The 24,843-nt window shown below is 38.7% G+C and overlaps 1 long non-coding RNA gene across 18 annotated transcripts in view; it reads right to left on the bottom strand.

The window, feature by feature from the left end:
- The window catches only part of LOC104917555 (uncharacterized), a 78,752-nt gene that overhangs the window by 9,307 nt on the left and 44,602 nt on the right, over window positions 1–24,843 (bottom strand). For 12 of the 18 annotated variants that reach the window (XR_014881051.1, XR_014881052.1, XR_014881049.1 and 9 more), the window contains 2 exons: window positions 11,748–11,802; window positions 8,751–8,857 (listed from right to left, as the gene is read on the bottom strand). This is a non-coding gene — a long non-coding RNA (uncharacterized LOC104917555). Of the gene's footprint in view, window positions 1–8,281; window positions 8,348–8,750; window positions 8,858–11,747; window positions 11,803–24,843 lie in introns of all 18 variants that reach the window. The other 6 variants (XR_014881061.1, XR_014881057.1, XR_014881063.1 and 3 more) reach the window with 4 other exon arrangements.

Genomic DNA, 24,843 nt, shown 5'->3' on the forward strand with positions numbered 1-24,843 from the left:
ATGAATTGTTTTAATTAGCTGAATGTGAGTATCACATTTATTTCTGTCTTGGGACTAATCAAGCTGATTAGTCCCTATTTTTGAAGGAACATAAGATTTCCTTTGCTTAGAGGGCATCTGATTACCAAATAGTTTCTCTACATTTTGTATTCTGAATGAGCTCCAAAACAATATTTCACTGCATTGAAAGAGTTGGGCTTATACATGAGCTCATCTGAATGCACAGTGTGTCCTGCCTTGCAAGAATGTATTTGACTTGCTTCTTTACTCTCTTAATATATATTTTACTTGCATGATATTAGAAATGATGGCTCAAAAAATATAGGTCTTTTTTTGTACTGAAGTCTTCAACGTGGACATCCTGAGAAATATATTCCTAAAATTTCTCATCTGTCCCAAACTATTTTGTTTTGTTTTATTTTGTTTTGTTTTGTTTTTATATCAGCATGTCTTGAAGAGTCATGTAACTACCACTGAATGGCACAGTTGAGGAAACTACATTCTCCAGATGCAATAAAAGTTACTGTATTTTATTTCCTATTTTCTGTGGAGGAAATGACTTTTAAAAGCCTCCTATGATTCTGCAAGAAATAAAAACACGAATATAAATTAGTTTCTGCAAACTGTACACTTCTACTGCACTCATTTCAATGAAAATGTGTAGGTTTCAAAAGTGGAAGAGGGTTTTTTAATTGTAGTGTTCTCCTTTAGTAAAATGTAGTCAGATATTTTATAGCACACTAAATGCGTACATATGGATGTGCAATAAAATTCTTATTACTGTCCTCTCTCATCAAGCTACATATAAACACAGAAATACATTATATTTCACCAAATCAGTTATAATATTTTTAAAGTAGAAGCAGATTTTGGTTCATTTATGATAAAGAGCACAGGGTTTTTTATGTAATTACGTGGAAAACTCTGATACAACTCTAAGGATTTAGAGGAATTCTTAACTTAGTTAACTCCACAGCTCAGACTACTTAAATCAACAATATTCTGTGCTGGAACTAGCCCTAAAAAATAATGTAATAGTTAAATAGCTCTAAATATGTTGGGGGGAAAAAGTTTGAATTGTTTCTTAAATATCCTGGGACTTTGGCCTTGGAACTCACAGCTATTGCCTTTCTTCCAAAATTCTAGTAAAACATGAAAATATTTTATCTGCACTGTTCATTAGCCTCTTGCCTCTGATAATGGTTTGGGCTGTATGAAAGGGAAGAGATTCTTTAGTTTAGATCCATGGTAACTCCTCAAAGCTAAACTCTGCCCACATAGTGCATGTCACCTTTATAAGTATCTATGTCTCTTACACTACACAAACTGTAGAGATAAAGTCATTCTGTAATACAAAATAGGTATTATATCCTTTGAAAAGCACTGTCTGAAAACCTTGTAGAAGAAAGCCCTTTGTCCATACCTTAATTTATCATTCATGTAAGGGGCCGATTTTCAAGATATTGCTTTCTGCCTGCATTTGAAAAAATAATCAACAGTTTTAGATGGATTCCATTTTCTCTGAATCATTAAGGAGAAAGTGTTTAAGGCCTGCTGTCAAATTCATTTTGCTTTGTCTCAGGCTGGATAAAGACATCTTGTGATTTTCTCTGGCCTTGCAGGAAAGTGAATCTACATATGAAAACACTGTTTTCTACATACTGTGAAATTTTAGTGGCATTTGGAGAGTTGCTATTTTTTTAATCTTACAATCCATTGTTAAATCTTGTAGAATGAGTTCTAAAGTTACTTAGGTTAAAACCCCGGAAGAAAATACCCTGGTATGCATCCGGAGTACTGCATCCAGTTCTGGGGCCCCCTACACAAAAAGATCATGGAGTGGATCCAGAGGAGGGCCACGAAGATGATCAGAGGGCTGGAGCACCTCCCCTATGAGAACAGGCTGAGAGAGCTGGGGCACTTCAGCGTGGAGAAGAGAAGGCTCTGGGAGGACCTTACAGCAGCCACAACCTAAAAGTTATGGATGCCCCCTCCCTACAGGCATTCAAGGCCAGGCTGGATGGGGCTTTGAGCAACCTGGTCTAGAGGGAGGTGTCCCTGCTTGTTAGCAGGGGGTTGGAACTAGATGATCTTAAAGGTCCCTTCCAACCTAAACCATTCTATAAATGTATGATTCTGTATTTAACACAACTTGTAAAGTGCTAAAGAAAAGATGACATATTGAATGGAAGATTTTTTATGCTGCTGTATTATTAACATTCCTATTTAAAAGAAAATGAGTCCAGAAAGGCCATGGAAATGCAGTCATTTTCATATTCTCTACATCTCCTACCATCTTCTGGCCAATGCAGAGACATGGACTCCTGCTCTCCCTTCAATAACCCATGTCTTTGGCAGTTTCCCACACTTCTGACCTCAGTTCTCAGTATCACATCGTTCATTCAGCTGTAATCACAGAAATGTACAGCTGGGAAGGTTTTTGAATGCATGTCTACTGCCCGAATTCCATCCCCCTGCTGAGAGGTCATATCACCTTTCAACAAGCTAGATTCCTAACATCAGTTTGTCTAATCTATTTTTAAAAGCATCCAGTAATGAAGACTCCACAACATCCTGGCCTGTGCTGCCTACCAGTGCTCACCGTCCTTATTGTAAGGACATGCACCAAGAGTACCTTGAACCTTGAACTCTTTTGATTTAGGTTAATTTGATTGATTTTTATTTTTTTTTCCCCAAGTTTACTCTGCTCTAGATTAAAAATAAAATAAAACCTTAGAATCTTTGAATAAGAAAGTCAGGAACTACTTTATGCCAGCTGAGAAATCTGAAGTGCCAAGAGAAGCAGAGGGACTATTTGAACCAGCCTATTTTTAAGGCTCCTATTTATACTCCTCAGTATGATGTCTGCCCTTTTTGCGCAATGCTGATTCATGTTTTCTTCTCATCTGCTGTGGCACTCAGATTGCCTTCTGCAGAGCTACTGCCTAATCAGTCATCTCCTGTCCTGCATTTGTTCCCAGTCAGATGTACAACTTGTGTCTGCCTCTCTTGGACTGAACTGACAGAGAAAGGAAAGGTCAAATGGTTTTCACACCTTTGTCAAGATTGCTCTGAAGCCAAAGCCAGTTCACTTGCAGTCTCTCCAAGCTTGATATCATCTGCAAAGTGAGAAGTGAGGTCTCTTGCTAAATTATCACATTCATTAGTATCAGTTGCTGGTCACATCTTTTGAAAACAGCAGTTAATACCTTATTCCTGGGGAACAGCTGATAATGGCTTTGTGAATAAACTTTTCCATCCACTTCACAGAAGTTTCATCTAGACCATGCTTCCCTTCTTTGCGAGTGGGAATATAAGGTTGAGTCAAATGCTCAGTGAGCACAAGATAAATAATAGTCTCTGCTTCTCTAGCTGTAAGAGCTGTTGCACCACCTCCAGATGTGACTTGGCTTCTCTTTTTCTGATGGATTTGAAAAAGTAGAAGATTACAGAGTTGGAAATCATAAATGAAGGTTCAAAGAGGAAAACAATACCTCAACATCCAGCCGACCTGGTTATAAGAAAAGGTTTTTCACTGTAAGGATAGTGAAACACTGGCACAGATTGCCCAGAGAGGTGGTGGGTGCCCTGCCTTTGGTATTCAAGGTCAGGCTGGACAGGGCTCGAGCAATCTGATCTAGCTGTAGGTGTCCCTGTTCACTGCAGGTGTTCTGGTTTTATCAGTATTCCATATCATGCAATCATGTGGAGCTGTACTTCCTAAAGTCCTGTGACTCTAGCAATCTCAGCTATTCCTCTGTGAGTTCTGGCTCTCCAAGAGGAAGATGCACTGAGAAGGAACAGGTCTTATGGCAACATGGTGCCCCAGACAGAATTGAGTCAGATAATGGAACTTCCAAGCAGTTGACCTAGATGAATAGCTGAGACTGCTAGATTCTATCTCAATGAAGAGCAATTTGCTTAAGAATCTTGCGCAAAGATTATGCTATCTCCTGCCCTTATTCAAGGCTAGGCAGTCTTTTCACCTTGCTTACTGTAAGAGAAATTCAGGGAAATGCTGCATAATCTGCTGGGGATCTGACAATCAGCTAGGCAAGTATAGTGGTGTGAACTTCATAGAAATAAATAACACCCTGAGTACCTTTGCCCACTTCCCAGGTGATGATTACTGCAGTGATAATAACAGGTCATGCTGCAGCACCAGGGGACTTGAGGACACTTAAGAAGGGAGAATTTCAGTGGGCTGAGCCCCTACACTGTGCCTAGAAAGCTGGCTATATTTGGCATTGCAGTGACTGCTCCTGAATTTCCAGATTAGCACTAGTGAGTGCAGTCCAGGAAGGAAGCTGACTAAAAAGTTTCATAAAATGGAAGACAAGAAAATTGAGTGGGGAAAAAGTAAACCAACAAGCATTTATGTCTGCACAGATGAATGAAAAGAGTGGTAATCAGGTGTCTGGAAAAGCAGTCTATCTATCTGTACTGAGGAGAGCAATGCAGCAGAGTTCATCTTGCAAACTGAGGGTTAATAGTGCTGAAGCTGAATCTAGTCTAGTTCACATAACAGCCAATGAATTCTTTATCCATTGAAAACCTACTTGTGTTGGGTTGTCTGTCATGGACAATCGAGAATTCTAGACAAAATTTCTAGTTTGTTTTTCTACAAGTTTTGCTATAGATTGGAATGCTCATGGTTCCTGTTACTTAGTTAAAGTTAAAAGGACCATCTCTTTGGCCCTATCACCAAGATTGGTTTGTGTCCTGATTTTAATTCTATTAATGTACAAACAGATCAAATACTCGCGACTCCATCTTGTAGTAAGGATATGTAACTACTGTAGTGCTTTTCTCTAACATCCAAGGGAGCAGGTAAAATAGGAGAATGTCTTTATAGGGAAATCCTGGCTCCCCTGCTGAGCCATTGAGCCTCTTGAATTCCATCAGTTCAGCAATGGTAGGGCAGAGACAGCCCTAATTCCAAAAGAAAATAGATGTGTAGGGCAGAACATCCACACAGCTACCACCATGATGTATGACCTGGAGGGCATGCAACATGGCAGTTGATGCCAGCAGGGGCTGTATTTTTCACACAGGGAAAGGCTCCAGATATCTCAGGAGACCTTGAGGCCATCATTTTCACAGGAGGATAGAGAGGAAGAAGGATCAGAGCAACTTCCAAGGTCAGTAGTATGCAGTAGCACTGTGTAAGTCACAGCGGGGCTCAGGGAGTTGTTATCTATAATAGCACACCATCCACAGGAAGCTCATTTTGCCTCTTCTCACTGCTGTAACATTTTAAACACATCACTTATAACTTTTACTATGTACCATCATTCAAAGGAATCCAAATAGAGTTGTTTGGATATCTGAAGCACACACTATTAATAGCAGTATTGGAAAGTGATACAGCTAAATGAAGACAAGCCAAGTAGCTTTTTAAGCAAAAATAATAAACAGTTTCAAAATAGTTTTACACCAAGGAACTCCAAGATCAGTGATATTATGACACAGATCTGTCTGAAGGCACAAGCAAGCTGTGCAGCTCTGCGTATGACAGTTGGAGGAAGCCTTCCTGTCTGCTGTGTCCAGGCCCCAGGAAGGCACCAACCATTCCAGTCTACGTATTTTTCCTACCTACTGAAGGAAGATTGCAGTCTGAAAAGAGGTATTAGACCACCTCACATCTATCTTTACCAGTAATGCAAACAAATTGTTTAATTTGCTTGAATGGCTTTTGATTTGCTAGAATGACTTTTGCGAAAAAAGGCAGCATTACAAATCCTACCAATTCTACCCTACACTTAAATTCTTACTGTTGCAATGTCCCAAGGTGACTACCTGAATGTCTAGAGCGTGCCAGTAGGATGTGGAAGATCTAGGTTTGAGTTCAGTCTCTATATAAGATGGTTACAGCTCATCACTGATTTGTGCAAAAGATTGAAAGATTGCCTGGGAATTTTCAGGGGAAAGGATGAGACTAATACTGAGGTCTTTTAATCTTTTCCACTTCAATAAAATTAATTTCATTTGTCAAAGTACTAACTAAACATAAGTGCTTTCACATACAGTCTTTCTCTCCATGATCCTACAAATATCATTTCATCAGCAAGAGTGGCTGAGTCAGCCCTAGCTCCTCAGTGGCATGCAACTTTGCATGGAAAGTCTGTGTATGCATTAGTGAGTGCACTATAGAGATGTGTGTATGTATGACATATACTCCTGAATTTAAGGTGATCCACTCTGGAGGTGATCCTCCCCCTCTATTCTGCCCTGATGAGGCCACACTTAGACTATTGTGTCCAGTTCTGAACTCTCCAGTTCAAAAAAGGACAGGGATATCCTAGAAGGAGTCCAGCAGAGGGCCAGAAAGATGATAAAGGGCCTGGAACATCTCCTGTGTGAGGAAGGGCTGAGTAACCTCTGTCTGTGATTAATATACATTCCTTAAAGGTTTCAAATCCCGCTTCAGCTGTCATGGGTGCCTGCTGTATCCAGTGGAACATTTACCACAGAGGATGAGAGCAGCCTGACTGAGATCTGCAGTAGCACCTGCTTCCTTGCCTACCTGTATAGAAGACAAGTGTGTGAAAATAAAGACTGTGCTATAATAACCAGAACCTGAAGTGGAGATGTATCTTTTGTAGTGCACTTCTGAAAAAGAGAGCCTTATTCCATGGCTAAGATGAATTAGAAAACCACAGCGCGGGTCCTCAGCACTTGGCAAATTGCAGTAAGGGACAGGAAAGAGACCAGCCTGTGTTATATAACCATCTTTCTGTAATATTGAAGATATCCATTTTATCTGGCAATAGCTGTGACACTTCCTTATCCCTTCAAAATATTGAGTGAATTCACAAATGACTTTCAATAACCCATTTGTATTCATTTTCTTTTTCTAAAATAAACTTGTCTAAGAGAAATAATGAATACCACATTCATTATACTGAAAGCCTTTTGCAAGAAATATCCTGCCTAGTACATTTCTTTACACCCAAGGAGTATGATAAGATAAATTCCATTTTCAAGCAGCTGAATGGTATTACAGTCCCATTAATTCTGATAGCTAAGCCCCAGCAAGAGCATTTCCTGTAAACTCTCTTGGCTTTGTTTGGACATACAGTATGGAAACTTACTTGAGAATAAGATGGCATTTATGCATTTTTAAGAATTTTTCATCACCTTTAACAGTTTTGCTTTTTTCCCTAATGCATCAAAGCATTAAAAAATAAGTGACTGTAACAAATAGCCTCAAAGAAGTAGTGTTTACAGAGAACTTTGATTCTAGTTTAATGCATCAGCAAGCATTTTGGCAAACTTTGCCCATCTGTTGTTGAGCTGTGGGAACCATAGATTCCTTTCCATGTAGAATAAAGGGTACTAAATATAGTTACTATGAGCAAGAAACAAGTGACTAAGAGGGAAATTTTGAGAAAAGCAAAAGGACAGCATTTTAAAAGTCTCCTATTTACAACTTTATCAGCAACCTAACATAGGAAAACATGGGTTCTTCTCTGGCATGTAATAGGCACGAGGTGCAGTATTAAGAGTGACCTGGAAATTGTGTGATCCATGGGTTCCAAAGAGACCTTTTGGAAGTGTCAGATCAAACTTTTGTCTTATTTTTATCTTCTGGAGGTAGGGAAATGGGTAAGAGCTCTGGAGTCTTCCATCAGTTATGTAATACTGCATATTTGGCATATGCTTCTTCATCTCTTGTTGCAACTGTGACTATGCAGATCCACCTGAGAAAAGGTGTATCTGCTGCACAGGACAGAATTATTAGAGTGACTTTGTGGAGATATTCTTAATTGGCAACAGAGTCAATTAAAACTGTATTTGGCATTTCTAGTCTCCAAAGCCACCAAGGAAAATGGTAAAACATTGTTTTGGCAACCTAAAATGAACTGGTTCGAGAAGTGGTGGAATGTTTTTTATGACCTCTTTTCACTTTGCTCCTACTTTACGTTTCTTGCTCAACATTTAAGAAAAAAGAAAAAGATTTCTGGGACTAACACCAAACCAGTCTGATGGTCCCTCAAACTTTTTCCCTTGTTCTACTGAATTTTCTTGGACAAATTCAGCACAGAATATCTGCCATGTAGGGAGCCAGAACTAATAGTGATATTTGCTAGTACCAGTGTTGTAACTTAGAGATAAAGGAATTTCAAATCCAAGAGCATCCCTAACCACCTGACTTATCTGTGGTCTTGCCACTCTGATCTTGTGACAGAGATGGAAAAAGAGATCCTTCCAGCTGATACAAACATGTACATTAAAAGTATGTGAGTTATGGCACAGCCTCACTGCAAGAGGATCTCACCAAACCTGAGGTCATGAGGACAATTCTCTTCATCTTTATTTTGCAGAAAATTGCTGTGATAACAAGCTGGGAAGACAAAGGGGAAAACAAAGAGTTTATTGTTATGTTTAAGCCACAAATAGGAAAAAGTTCCTTCCAGATGAAAAATAATTGAGAGGAAATTTTTTGCTGGCTTGCTCTATTGTCTGCACCTTTACAAATTTATTCTGTAAAAGTTAGTGCAGTTAGGTCAGCTGGACCTGAGCTTGTGAGAGGAGTCAAGGAATATGATAAGGATCACTGAGTGAAGAGAAAACTTAGTTTTGACCATGATTCTTCCTTTTGTTTTCTTCCACATCTCAAACAACCTTTTGCACAATGCAGTACTCTGTAAATATCTTTTGACATGACCTTTAGGTCATAATAGAAGTATACAATTATATAGATTAGTAATCTCATATAATACTCATGTTGGAAGGAATCTCCTGACCTGCTTGCTGAAGGCTTCAAAGTGGCAGTGCACAGCGCTTTGTCCAGTTTGGTCTTGAATATTCTGAGATGTGCAGATTCCACTTGTTCTCTGAGCAATTTTCTCTCCTATACAAACAGTTAAAAAACCATACATGACAGGAACTTTTCTAATGCTTGCATAGTATCCAGCACAATACATTTCTGGTGTATGGATGCCGTTTGTACTAGAAATAATAAAAAAAAATAGTAGAAATGCTATTGTAAAATGCATTCTATTGCATTCATTATGTAAATGCTGTCACATTTTCTCACATTTACTATCAAGAAACGCAAGATTTAAATGACAGCAATGACAAATTCTGCACTGTATGTCCAAGAACTATTTCTGTTGTGGTGTTATATCAGCCATCTGTTCTCAGAGTACAACCACACTGCACTGAAAGATAATTTTCTTCATACTGGCTAATAAGTTTAATACCTTGTGAGACTGGATGCATTTTAAGATAGTAATTTTCAAAGTGAGGGCTTCTGGGAAGGTCACAATCCACTGTGCTCAATTAGCACTTGTTAAAATCCAAAGGGTGAACACATCTGCAACTAGGATTATCACATTGTCAAAAATTGCTCATTCCTGGAAACTCTCATGAATAATGTGACTCATCTCTGACAAGACTTACATCACAAACACATCTCTGGAGCAAAAGTTCCCATTTTTACAGCTACTTAATATTTCACTGAGGGTGGTTGAGTACCTCCCGCTGATGGTGAGCCAAGTGAAAATGAGGGTACTCAGTATCCAACCCATTAGTCTCACAAATGGTATTTTCTTAGGAACAGCTCAAGGTTTAGTTTCTAAATGCATCACTGTGTGTGTGCTGTGAGCAAAGTCCCATTGTTTTATCACAATCCTAATTTCCCATTTAAATTAATGGAATAGTAGCACCATTTACTTTAATGACTAACATAATATGCAGTATCATTTCTTGCATAAGTTGCTTCCCACAGCTAATCTGCTACTGCACAAAATAACATCAAAAATATATTTCTGTAATGGTGTTTAATGAAAGAAATTTACTTGTGCTCTTAGTTGTGCTTTGTATTTCTTGGGAACTCTGTCACACTACTAGGCAGCAAAGAGACTGTTTTTACTGATATACTCGTACATCTTTTATGGAAAAGGAGGGCATGACTTTAAAGAATTGATGGGACTTTTTTGGCCTTTTTTTTTTTTTTTTTTTTTTTTTTTTTGTACTTGCCATATCTGATGCTCAAAAAGTTGCTACTTGTAAGCAAACATATTGTTCACATATTTCTTGCTTGCACTAAGGGGCCAAGAATGGAGGTACCAATGGTAATTTACACATGAAAAAAAGACAAAGATCTTCCAACCTCAGGGCAAAATACAGTCACTAGACAATAGTGGTCACTCATACTGGTTTCTCATTCTGGAAGATGCAAAGCTAGCTCACTGATCACAGATAAAACATAAGACCACCAACAGACAGCCATTTATAGAATGGATTCCTTAGCTAGAAAATGTGTTGCACCAGCCATCACATGGAACCACTGAAAAGTCCCAAATTTCTACGGTAAAATCCACAAAACTTTGAAAGTCATCCTGAAACCTGCTACTGCACACTTAAATTACTGTTATACCTGTAGGCTCGCATCAAATGAAGACACATTTCTGTTAGATTTTTACCATTCAAGAAGTCACTATTCTGCTTGAGAATAGCATATGTGATCCAGAGCCATTTGGCTGGAGGCTATTTGGCACTGAAGTGCTCTGTTTCATGTAAGAGGTCTGCTCCCCCAAGTTGGAGGCAGTAAACAGATGCCTGAGGACTTCACAAAAAAATGAACTAGAGCCAAGAAACATATTCAGTGAGGTCCATTCCATTTCTGATTTATTAATCTGGTACACTAGAAGAAGCGAGGATTCTACTGTGACCTCTGAAAGTAATGGCATTATAACTTCACCGGCTTCCTCCATTCAAACTGCATATTTGCTTTGCAGCTAAATTAACTATGAACACACACATGGCTGCTCTTCTTCTGAATATCACCTTCTTAGGTCATTCATTTTTAAATAGTTACTTTACATGCAGAAAATGTTATGGATGTAGCCTTCTCAAAGTTAGTGCACACAGAGGTACAACATCATTTAGTTGGTTCTAATTTAATCCTCCTCTCAAGCTCTGGTTCCCTGTCCTCCAGCTCTAGAACTGTTCATAACAAGAGACAAGATTTCTTTTCAGTTTTTTTCTCACAGCAGAGGCAAATTAGCCCTTGGCAGAGAATTATGAAAAATGTCAGCTTTGTAAGTCATAATCTCAGAGACTTGCAAATATGCAGGCTAAATCCTTCCTGCCTTGTGGAGCTCAGCTGCAGAACCAGGGAGCAGGTAGGTACTTCACACTCACAGCAATCTTTCTTATTTATATGTTAAAGATAAGCTGTGGAGTTTGAAGACGTACCTTCGAGCCATCTGCGTGTTCCTGGGGATTAAAGAAACTGGATTCAGTAATAAATTCCCTGCTCATTTAGCTCCATCCCCATCAGTGGAGTTTAGCCAGCAGAAGTGGCTGCCTGCAGCTTTTAAGGTCAGGAAGACCCCACCATGCATCTGGTCTCTTACATAACACACAGCAGAGAGTTTCCAGCAGGAGAATAGACTTTTCTTTATGCTAAACAAGCTGTGAATCTCAGTCTGAGCATCCCTGTGTGCTTCAGAAGGACTTGCAGCCTTGATTACAATTCCCATGCAATTCTGAATATGCCATATCCCTAAGTGAATGGTTCTCCTGATTAACAATGGAGACTGTTATAATATTTCTATTAACTGCCAATCTTAATTTTAATAAAGATTTAAGAAGTGGAAACTCATCTTCACAGAATGGGCTAGAAGGGACCTGAAGTACTGCTTATGTACTGGTCACACTGCTTGAAACCCAAGTTCAAATAACAACAGCTGTAGCATAAGCTTACATACAAAGAATTAATAACTTTTACTTACAGAGCAGAAATCCATAGAACTCAACAGTTTGTCCTATGCAGGTCTGATGTATACTCTGTGGAAAGTGAATTTACCTCATCAGAAACAAGGAAGCCATAATAATATGAGATGGTAAAAAGTGCTTTTGTTACAAGAAGATCATAAAATAATACCTGCTGCCATAAAGTATAGTGATTACAAGTCTTGACATTTGATTATTGCTTATTGCATTGAAATGACGGTATTTACTTGACAGAGAAAATATGTGCTATTATCATAAAAACAGGATGTTATTATATCTAACCATCAGTATTATTCCAACTCCTACAACTCGCTGCTAAGTTTTTTATAAAAGATGTTTCAATAAAATTTCTGACGTTTTCATATTTCTCAATATCTGTGTAAGATGTGCTCAATAACATGGCAGCAACTTGTACGATTTCCTCCTATTTCTGTAGAAGTATCGTTTTAAATGGGGCTTCTAATTAGGTCAAACACACTTAAAAAATGAAAAGGCTGAAATCCTGCCTAAATTAGGACAGCTCCTCTTTGATGTGGTAATTAAGTTTTGGTAGAACTACTGCAATAATTCAGAAGCCTGAAGTGTAGCGAAGGAAAATATCTAAATGGTCGAATCTTTTATTAACGCACTGGGTAGAAATGAAGGAGAAAATGTAGTGAGAGAAGAAAGAGGGAACATGAAAGAAAGGAGCCAACAAAATACTGGGGAGCTGTGAAGTAAAAGAGAGGGAAAATGAGATGAAGAAGGAAAAGACAGAGAAAAAATGGAAGCATTAGAAAAATTTTAAAAAGGAGTGATGAGAAGGTGAGATCTTTATGACAAAATGGAAAGGAAAATGCTGTGGAAGTATATGATGAAAGAAAGCAGTGAAAAAGGGAAGTTACAAAAAAGCATGTGTGCCAACCATATCAGCAGTTGGCAGGTGAAGAAATTCAAAGCAACAGCCGTTCACGTGGCAATCATCTTCCACAGCAAGGCTCTCAGTACCTTGCACAGGACAACTAATAAATGGTCCAGATAACCTTCTGCATATGTTCACAGTTTGACTGCAGACAGTAATAAAGTTTATCAGCATCTGCTTGAGGTGAGCATCATTTCCTGTCATATCTTCACTGAACAGCCAGCAATAGGGGAACATTGTGGATTTTTGCCATTCACATAATGTCATGCAATAGTTCTTTCTGCCAAAATCAGAACTCTAATCCAATAATTTCCAAGCCTCCAGATCATGTTCACATTCTGAAAAGAATACTTAGAATCATCACAGAACAATAAGATTGATATCAAGCAATCTCATCCCCAATACCATCTAATATATACAATTTAAAGATTCTTTTCTGTGGCACCAGCTACAGTAATTATCTAAGAATGGTGCTCTGTGAAAAATACATAGCAAATTAGCAGTATCAAAAGCTTAAAAAGATCACCAGATAACCATCATTTTGCATCATTCAGAGGCTGGTCTGTGCAAATCCTCTTTGTTCTGATTTGGATAATTACAGTCTTTCTCCATAATCATCCACACACATTAGGAATTGGAAGTGAGGTTACCACCTGCCCACTTCATTAGTAGCAAGAAAATTCCTGCTCTTCAGTCTCTGTTTTGCATGCTCTGTGCTGGTGCCTAAGAGTGGATGAAAATTTAATAGTGAATCCTAATTGACACTGCTTTGCAATTCAGTAAAAAAAGTTTTCCCAGAAAACAGAAGAATGCTCAGTATCTTAGGTACAATAATATCAAAGAGCTATACATTTGAAACTCGTTTGAGTGCACGGCTATCCTCCATTTTATCATTTGCTATTCAGAAAGATGACTGAGATTAAAAAAAAAATTGCACCTTTCCCAATCAGACATTTCAGCATTGGTTGAAATAAGATCTTGTTATCCATTTTGTAACCATTTTTTTGTGAGGACTTCTGATTTCTCACAGTCTCAACACATTAAGTGCCTTTAAAATTCAGCCTGCAAATTTTGACAAACCTGGATTTCACACAGGTGAAACTGTAAAATACAATGAGACTTCCAGCTTATATCTCCTGAAGCTTTAGACTACCAGGAAAAACAAGAGCACAGGCAAGACGACAAACCACATCTGTGGTGTTGTAGTAGAAAGTTCCCCAGAACAGCCCATACAGTGCTACCTATCTGCATGAAATGCAGTAGGGGCATGCAACATTGAACAAATTCTCAAGGGTGAGGCTTTTAATTTTCTCAAATTTTCTCAAAAGCATTTTACTTAACTGTAATAGAAATGATTACATATGGAAAAGAGAAAAAACATCATGAAGAAGACATCATTAGGATAATCACAAGCCTCAAAGCACAGTCCAGCAAGAAACTTCAGATGTGTAGGCTGCAGCAGAGCTCTTGATCTCAAAAGTTTTGCCTCTCATAGTGATCTCTCAACATTTTCAAGAAGGAAGATAAGTTGTCACTAATGGTTGAGACATCTTTCATAATATAGAGATATTGTCCCATATTTTTCCAAAACCTGGCAGACTTGGGCAGTACGACTGTGCTGCCAGAATTCCTCTTATATGCTCTACCTTGACCAGAGAGGGATCATGAATGCTTTCACTAGCATTCACTGCTCATTATAAAGTCTTAATGCTAAGGTATTGTAAAAATGTTTCTAAATTGGTTTCTATGGTATTTTCATATTGTTCTCCCATTGCTTTTTTTCCCAAGTGTTTGTGTTTTTTGTTTTTTCAGTACCACATATTTCTTTTTCCATTTACTGGTTTCAATCATAATACTTCCTCATCTGAAGAATTAAAAAAGAAACATATTTCCTAAGAAAAAGAAGAAGGAACAAGAATCACCATGGCAGTAAATCCACTGGACTAAATTCAATATACCAGTTAGTAAATCAATTGTAATAATGATAGAAATGAAAGAAAGATTAAAAAAAAAAAAAATTGTAGAACAATACTTGCTATACTAAAATAAAAGAAGGCAAAGGAACAACTTTTATAACCTATAATGTGCAATAATTATTATTTATCCCATTATTGATTATAAGAAAGTTCCTATATATTGAAGCCTGCAATGGAAGCTGCTCATTGGGAAAGAAGGCACACAAGAGATGAAGAAGTTCTCAAGGTTTTCTGGATGAATTGAGAAAAATTGATTGTGACACGGTTTCTAAACCACAATTCTTCTTTGAGTGTTTGAGCTCCAGTATTTAACACCAAAGGTGAACAGCTATAACATGCTGTGTCCTAACACCCAATATATAAGAACTGAAATGTTATATTTTCCTAGAATATCCCAAATTGGAAAGAACAAATGAGGATCATTGAGTACTGGCTCCACAAAGCACCACCAAAAATCCAATGCCTGAGAGCACTGTCCAAATACTCCCTGAGCTCCAGCAGCTCGGGGCAGTGCCCACTGCCCTGGGCAGCCTGTTCCATGCCCACCACCCATTTATGCATTTATAAAATTACTAACTTAGTGTTTGATGAATTATCATGAGATGAATTTATTGTTCTTCATGTAGAGTATTTGTAAAAATTACTGCATACTCAATCATACTCAAAACAGGATGATATGCTTTTCCCCTATCCCAAACTATTTTCTGGTTTCAAGACAATATCCCTGGCCGTATTCTAGCATGTATCTCCATCCCTTAAGCATCTGCCGTAGAGGTGATACAGTTTGTCAACTCAATCCCAGCAAGAGCTTTCTAGCTGACCCAGGAGAGGAAAAAAAAGACCAGCTCTTAAAGAATACCTTAATTATCACTTCTAGTTCATGCAAGTAGCAAAAGAACTCACTTGTACATTTTGTGGAAGTAAAAAATACCACAAAGCTTTGATTCAAAAAACTTTTCCTCAAAATATTACATGAGCTCACTGAGGACTCCAGTCCACATCTACCCAAAGCTGCACAAAGCTTGCAGTAGCTGCATTTATCCATATGTGATATCAGGCACTCTAGAATGCAAATATCACTGTCAGCCATAGACTTTTCAAAGTGATCTTGAAGTGCAAAGTCTCCAAATCAAACAAGACAGTCCTCCCTTCACGCAGGGCTTGAATTACCCCCAAAAGATCCCACTAGACATCCTTCTGACCATCTTTGTATTTTACTGCTTGAGGTAGATCAAAAAGAACTCCATAAGCATTTTATTTTTTAATTTTCTGAAAAATTACCAGTGTGTTTGCCCAAGTTAAAGATTAATGGGATGGCAGTGGTTCAGAGTCTTAGTAATCACTGAAGCTAAACACACTTTGTCCACATTTTGTGCTTGGAACTTGGACCTGTTTCTCTCAGTACTGTTCTGGTTCTCTGACTACAATGCAAAATGAATTTTAGAGATATCTAGTTTTCAGGTCAATATTTGGTAAGCCTTCTGGGTAGTTTTATATGATTTTACTTTGAAAAACTCACTGAAAATTACGTTATCTTCAAAATGTTGAACATCAGCTCATCCTCAGGAAATTAACCCATAACTCCGTGGCGCATTACTGCAAAGAGTATGTAATATACCTCTCACATTTCCATTTTGTGTTTTATTGATGTATTTGCTACCACACTGTATTTCTTTTTCTTTTTAAGTACAAATGCTTTTTAAGCTTAGAGACTTTAATGACATTTCCACAATAGACAAAACCTGTGATCAGTAATAGGAGCTAAACAGAATGGTTCTAGTGAATAGCTTCCATGTTAGCTAGTTCATCATAGCTAAAATTCAGAAAACGAAGGCTTGAAAACAGCAGAAAGAGTAATATTATACTTTTACACCCTATAGTTTAAAATGCACAGAAAATGTCTGGCATACTTCATAAACACAAATTAAACAATGATATTTCATTTAAACTAAGTGCACCAAGTACAAAATGGTATGTTCCAATTTTTTTTCTCCATTGTCTTCAATAAATCTGAATCTTTCTTTCATTATTTGGAGCTAGACACCGGTGAACTAGATATTGATGAGAATTAACTGCCTTGCATTACCCACTGCTTCTCTATGTATCATTGTGGAAAAATATTACCAAGCAATAGCAAACACAATTACTGACCTCTGATACCTTACAAGGGTTTTAAAGAGCTCCTTAAAGCTTTGGAAATATTACTCACATTTTCTTAGTATGAAAATACAGGGATAGGAAGGTTAAATGGCTGGTTCACATTTACACTACAAGTCTAAAGCAGGACTGGAAAGAAGGCCACATACAGTACAAGGCCAAACCTCACACGCTGACTCTTAAATGAAGTTTTTCTTGTCTTTATTTCTCTTGTTAATAACCTATACACCTACACAGTTGGAATTAAATTTGAATAGTTCCCATGATTATGAGCTACCAGATGCTTTAAATCAGCATCTTCATAGTTGTGCTGTGAGCTGCATTCTGACAGGGTTTGTCCAGCTCACCATTTGGTCCCAGAGAAAACAACTTCTACTGCAATGGCAATGATACCAATTTGTCAGAGCAATATTACCTAGAATCCATTACTGATCTGAAATGGAGAATTGAGTTCTTATTAAAAAAAAAAAAAAAAGAAAAAGAGGGAGATGGGGATAGGGAGAGGAAAATGGGCTAAAATCTGTTGCAATATATGTGACACTGCTCACGGCAGGCAGGATGCAGAAGAGTGAGGTAGGTGTCCCAGGGCTGAGCATTGGCTCTGGTTCCATGTCTTGTCCCAAGAAAGCTCTGACCATGTCATCTCATCTCTCTGTAGATCAAAGTCTATAATAGCAAAACAGAAGAGATGACAAAAAATACAGTGCTCCAAGATGTGTGCTCTGATAAAAAGAACTCTGTGAGAGCTGAGTGCTACAGTATCTATCCACGCGCAAGACAGGATAGATTAGATCAGGTCTATCTCTGGGGTTGCACAACAACAACCCCAAACATTATTGGAGATGTCTGTCAAGCCTATATTCTATCATTTGACCAGATATCCAATGCAAAAAATAAAAATAAAAATAAAAATAAAACCTGAAGGGAACAGAAAAGGGAAAGCAGGACTCTCTCCCCACTATCCAAGAAAAAAAAAAAAAAGGGGAATTCTAGTATCATTGAAAGACATACCATTTGTATTGATATAAGATGTAATTATTCTTTAATTATTGGGAAGTTATCAGCAGAAGTGAGCAAGAAGAAAAATTTATTAGATGTTAAAACGTAAGATTAGACGTGTATTGAAGTAATGAGAATATCCATAATTGTATTATATGCTTTTTTTTTTTAATGGAAGTAAGCTATCGTGCTACAGAACGTAAGACACCTACAGAATCACTGAGAGTGGAAAGACAGTCTGCCACCATGTGTTTATGCTAATGAATGAAGTTAAACACACAGAAATGTATTCTTTGAGCTCAAGTGTATCTATGTTATCAGACAAGAATATTTAATTGGTTCACAGTTTGATGTATTTATTTTCTTAAAATAGTCTAGTTTTAAGCAGCGGATATAAGACATAGCGAACTGACCAAGAGGTAATCATTCTTCCTGTTAATAATATGCTCCTTATTTCCAGCTTAACTGGCTTCAGCTTCCACATAACAGCTCTTTTGAAGTCTTTACCAGATTCAGGAACATTTTAGGGTAGAATTCACTCCAACAAAATTTAAACACTTGCAAGCAGACATCTACATTTGACTCGTATTTATAGATCTGGGTTTCGAGTTGTGGGGAGTTGGAGAGTTTTGATTGAGAAGATCACTCGAAGGAGGAGGAGGGGGTTGCTCAGGGCTACATCCAGATAAGCTTTGGACAAGTCCGAGGACAGTCATCCCACCACCTCTCTGGGCAGTCTGTACCAGTCACCATCATTGTAAAAAATAACATTTTCTTAGGACTAGGCAAAATGTCCCTTGCTGAATCCTATGCATAGAGCCCTTTGCCCTTTCCTCATTTCATGCTTCTTTCTGGAGCTTTCTGGTTTTGCAGGGATCCCTGTGCAATGTTTTTTGGAAGGATCTCCCTTCCACAGTAGTGTCAAATGGCACTAACAAAACAAAAACCACCTCCTCTTTCTTCTGCTTCATATGTTTATTAATTACATTAGCTTTCTTCATCACAGTGCTGCACCTCAACAACGGTTTGATGATTTCCACGATGTTTTCATATGCCCTATTTCTACAGAGATAACAGACTATATTCCTTATTTGTAGCCCTAAAATGTTGCATTTACCTACACGAAAGCAGGTTTGTCGAGTGAGCCTTTCCTGAAATCAGCAAGTAATTTATATTGCTGATCGTGGCTGATCTGCTCTCATCAGTAATGCATACAAAGCTCATCTAAAATTTTATTTGTGGTTTACTTCCAGAACACAGATAATTTATTTTTTTATTTTTTAATTTTTTTTTGCTAGAGGCATGACTAGTACTGATCCCTGAGGAATTTCATTACAAAAAGCATCTCTAGGCAACTAGACTTTCTGATATCTTATTAAATATTACAGAATATTCATTTGAAGTACACACAAGAGAAAAACAGCACTGGGACATCTAGTGCACGCCTTCTGCCTGGATATCATCTGGGGATACAGAGTGTGAGAGGAAAGATTCCATTGTGAAGTATTTTCTCAACCAGATTTTTATGACAGAGATCATTTCAGTTACATTCAGTTGGGAACTGATGCCTATCACTTTCTCTTCTTCTAAGGAATGTGGGAAAGAAAGTGGGGAAAATCTGCTTTAAAGCAGATTTGGGCTGCCAGGATGAGGGCCAGCATTCCAGATGAATGAGGACATCTGGTCATCTTAACAGCTGCTGAGAGCAGACCAGCTCCAGTTTAGGTATTTGAAACAGTTGAGTTTTCAACAATGTTCCTGCTGTAGTTCCTGCTGGGAGACCTCTTGAAAGCTGCAAAGTTCAGTCCTCAAAATTTCATTCCAAATTGGATCCTAACTTCTATGATCTTGCACAAAATAAGACAAAACAAGCAAACAAACAAATTATTCAGTGTCTTTCTAATTATTAAAAAATAATTTTTAAAAAACATTTTTCTTTCCATATCCAGACGTGTTACCGAGCTCTTTTGAAACACTCAACCAAAAAAGCAGAGCTTCTCCAGAGATGTTTTTATGATACATTTCCCAACTGCTACGTGCTGAAGTTGTCTCTGTTGTTCCTTCCTTTCCTTTTGCAGGCGACAAAAACTGTCTTTGCTGTCTTTGCTCTTCTCAGACTTTTCCAGTTCTCCCAAAACTTTCAGAAACACAATGTCTTTGAGAACTTTTAGGCAGGCAAACGGAGAAAGTGGGTACAATTTCATTAGCCTCACTTCTTCAGGAAACCAGGCTTAACATTCAGTAAACCCAACAGTGAGGAATGAACAAGAATTAGAAAATATTAGAAAGCAGAGACAAGCTGCAAGGATTCTCTTAAAAAAAAATCTTTGTTGCTCTGCTCAGATTTTGTTTCTCTTTCTCTCTTTCCACATATTTCACGCTCATTTTAAAAAAGGGTTCTTTGGGGTAAGAATGTGTCTGCTTTGGTGATTCAGCAGGCTCAGTAGGCAAGGGATTCTGACAATTGGGTAATTTTTTAATAAAATTTATTTTAATCATCCACCACAGAAGATTATATGTTCCCATGTGCTAGCCCTCTGCAGTGTGTATGAAAATCATGGAGGTCTGAGCCCACAGCTGAAGAACTTCAATTCTCAGAAGATACATTTTCAATTAAAGTTTCTAAGTTAATACTTCAGATGTTTCCACAATAATTTTCTGAGGCATGCAGGGTATCTCACTTGTAAAGAAAAGAGAGAAATAATGAATGTGCTCAGTTTGATTTTCCAGTTTCCCAAATCTTATTTTCTTTGGTACTTCCAGAAAATTTAACTAGCAACCAAATTAGCAATCAGTCAGAAGCTGTTCTGAAGTTTCCTTAGTTACAAGAATAATTGTGTAAAGCAAAAAAATTTTCCTTTGCACTGTTATGCAGGCCAGTAAAACCAATTCAGCCAACTGACACCAAGTTTTTCTTTTCCAGAATAATCTTTGCCATGTTTAAGTGCACTTCCATAAAGGAATAATTATTGTGAATAGTTGGTAAATATCTCTGGTACAGCAATGCCTCTGCATTCCAGCAAGCCCACTACGCAAGTACTTATACACATAAATAGCAAAGATGGTCCCAGCTCTGACAGCTTCAATTTCAATTTCAATTGGCAAAATGGACAACAACCAGAAGAAAACTAGTATTATTTTTCCTATTTTGCATCTGAGCCACTAAGCCTGGGAAATTTACATAACTCTACCAATGGTACATTATATACATAACTATAGAATCATAGAATCATAAAATGGCTTTGGTTGGAGGGGATTTTAAAGATCATCTAGTTCCAACCCCCTGCCATGGGCAGGGTTGCCACCCACCAGCTCAGGCTGCCCAGTGCTCCATTCAGCCTGGCCTTGAGCATCTCCAGGGACCTACAGCTTCTTTGAGCAGCCTAAGCCAGTGCCTTGCCACCCTTGTTTAAAAAATTTCTTCCTAACACCCAATCTAAATCTAACCTCTTTCAGTTTAAAGTTAATCCCCCTTTTCCTATCACTATCAGACAGTCCCCCTCCAGCTTATAAACTCTCTTCAAGTACTGACGGCCACAATGTGGTTTCCCCAGAGCCTTCTCTTCTCCAAGCTACACAAGCCCAACTCCTCAACCTTTCTTCATAGGAGAGCTACTCCAGCCCTCTGATAATCTTTGTGGCCCTCCTCCAGACCCACTCCAACAGATCCACATCTGTCTTGTGCAGGGGACCCCAGTCCTGGACACAGTACTTCTGATAGGTCCTTATGATGGCAGAGCAGAGAGGGTCGATCACCTCCCTCATCCTGCTGGCCACCTCTCTGTTGATGCTGGCTGATGTCCAGCTTTTCATCTACCAGGACCCCCAAGTCCTTCTCTGCAGGGTGATTTTACATGAAGTCCATCTCAAAAGAGGAGAAAAATCAAAGCTCCTACATCAGAGGGTACACATTTGCTGCAAGCCCATTCTTTCTCAGTGATTTTACAAGTTTACTATTTCTTTGTTGATCAGTGTAAAATGGCATGAAGTTGAGCATACACTTCACCATAGTGCAACCTGAAGCATTCACAGAGAGAACACAGGAATCTCCAAACCACCACAGCACACTGCTACAATGAGACTTCCAGCCACACTTGGGGCTAAACTCTGGGAAATTACATAAACATCTGATACAATTTTTAACCTCAAGCATATCTTAAGGGAGTTATCAATAAATAATCTGCATACCAAGATAAGCACAGGAGACCAGTGAATATTTCTCCTTCCTGTATCACAAAAGCCAACAGAAAACAATGGCCCTTTCTTTAAAAGAGAGAGATCTGGATGCTTGCTGTGGAGTGCATGGCTTGACTGCATTGCTCACAGAGCAAGTAGCATGCTGAAATCCTAATTTTCTGTGTCACTTTTTCTCATGTTTGGTTTTTTTTTCCTTTGTTTTGTTTTGTTTTAGCATAAGATAAATAATGATTTCCACAGAAGATATACCAAAATACCACCTTTTACATCGAGTATGCTTTCTCCAGGTCTATGTTTGAGCTGATTCAGAACTTTTTTCTTCACATCATAAGACATTAATTTAATCCCAGTTCCCATTCATTTTCCTCAGTTTGGTGGGGGCTATACAACAAGGGGCCTCTATGCTACTAAGTGCCAGTAGTGCATCAAAGTGAGTGTCCAGAGAGAACTGCTAGTGCCCGGGAGTTTTAGCTGACAAATCTCCTATTAGTCTAGCTCTAGCAGTATTTTCAGCTGTTTTGTGGTACAGACAAATAGGGCCTACAATAAAACCCAAGCAAGGTTTAGACTCAGCCCTTCTAAGACATATTATTACTTATCCCAGTAGCACTTTGCCACCACTCCCTGTCATTGCCCCATTTCCAATTTCAGCATTTTACCTTGATCTGTATTTCTTTCCTTTATGTACATGTCTTCTATCACAGGGGTCTGTGGGATGTATCTGTGGACAGTTCATTAGAGCTCTGAATGCCAAGCAAGTACAGCTTAGCTTGAAAAGGCTGTCAAAATGTTGGCTCCAGTTACATGAATGTCTGAGTTTCTTCTGAAACAGGTTTTCACGATTCACGTTTGTGGACCAAGGCAGCCAAATCAATGATGATTTCTCTTAAAATATCAAAATGAGAGGTTCCAGAGATGATTTCCAAGTAGTCAGACATCCATGAACTAGTAGTTCAGAACATAGACACCCAGGGGCAATAAATGTACCAGCTATCTGAAGCCAAGATACCATCAGTGAGACTGATTTCATCCCTCTCCATGTCACAGGGGTGCTATGCAGGATTCTGGTTTTCAGTACAACATGTACTAGTGAACTCCACAAAGCAAAGAAACAGATTAAAGAGATTAATGTTGCTTGTTTTGAATGCAGTTTCAAATTGTCCTGAGACTCACAAGATCAGCAATGGAACAAGATTCAATGGCACATGGCTTCTTCCTCACCCCAGTGATAAATCGGTGTGAGAATACAATATTCTGCAGAAGGAGATTTGCCTGATCTCAGACTCACAGCCAAGCTAATCAGAGCAGGCTCACCAGCTTTGATGTACAAATTCATGTGGTCCACACGAGCAGGACACATCTTCCTCTTAGGCCCAAAAGCATTGTAAGAGGCACACATAGCACCACAGTACTGCTGTGCGTGAGCCTCTCCTTTTGGAAATATGGCAGTGGAAAAAATTATCATAGAATCATAGAATGGTCTGGGTTGAAAAGAACCGCAAAGATCATTGAGTTCCAACCCCCTGCTATGTGCAGGGTCACCAACCACCAGACCAGGCTGCCCAGAGCCACATCCAGCCTGGCCTTGAATGCCTCCAGGGATGGGGCATCCACAGCCTCCTTGGGCAACCTGTTCCAGTGAGTCACCATCCTCTGTGTGAAAAACTTCCTCCTGTTCTCTCCCAGGCTGAAGAACTGGCTTTCCTCATGAGGTTTGGTGGGTAGTGAAAGATACAGAGTGTGGCCATCTCTCAAGGTATCTCCCACCACGTTCCTTATTAAATGCAAGGTGTGAAGATAGAGTCTTCTCAGCCTTTGAGACTTTTCCTTCAGCCATCCTTGGTGGCTTGCCAGCTTGAGGCCACAACAACAGCAGTTCTGTATTTGACACAAACAGCATATCCCAGTCAAAGACAATTGTGTATGAGGGTGCAAACAGTCATCTTCACACATGCAAGACATAGGAAGTCATTCTTCTGAGTGATCAGGATTTTTTTGTAGCTTTGTATAGAGTAAAAAAAAGTTACCTGCCTCTCAAGAGGAATATTTTTTTGAATATGTAAAATTCTCTAATTGCCACTTCACAAATGTTATCAGCTACTACATCCTTGTTCTAAGAGACCTCTGAATTCTTGGATGTTTAAATTGATTGCTGCTGTCTCATCTAATTAATTTCCATTAACTATTTGATCTTCTCAGAAATTAAGTGGAAAAGTATGTCTTAGCAACAGAAAACAGTTAGGTGGTATGAGGTAATTTATCTTTCACAAGAGTCTGAGCACAAGACAGAAACCTCTGGGACCTCAGTCTAATTATTCCAGAGAATGACAGTATGGCTGAGATGGGAAGGGCCCTCTTGAATCCATTTTGTCCAATCCCTGTTCCAGCGGGGACACCCAGAGCAGGGTGCCCAAGTGTCCAGGTGGCTCTGGAAGATCTCTACGGAGGAGATTCCACATATTCTGGGTAACGTGAACTTCATCATCTGCACAGCACAAAAGTGCTTTTGGCATTCAGAGGGAACCTGCTGTGCACCAGTGTGTGCCCAAGGCCTCTGGACCTGGATCCAGCCTGTTGGCACCTGCCCTTTGGGGATTTGTAGACATTGATGAGACCCCCGCTGAGGCTCCAAAACAAAGAATAACTAGCCACAAATGCTGTGACGCTAAAGATGTGAAAGGAGTTGAATGTCACAGTCACGAAAATAAGATGAGAAAGATTAAAATGACACATTTTCTTCAAAATCCCTATGTTTCATTCACAGTGATGTATCTCATGTAAAATTTTTTGTACATTAGCAGTCCAAGAGGGGATTGCTCTCACACCTGGACAAGAAACATTTATCCATAGATTGCAAGTTGGCCT

This window comes from Meleagris gallopavo, chromosome 1 (genome assembly GCF_905368555.1).
Source record: "Meleagris gallopavo chromosome 1, MGAL_WU_HG_1.1, whole genome shotgun sequence".
Taxonomy (NCBI): Eukaryota; Metazoa; Chordata; class Aves; order Galliformes; family Phasianidae; genus Meleagris; species Meleagris gallopavo.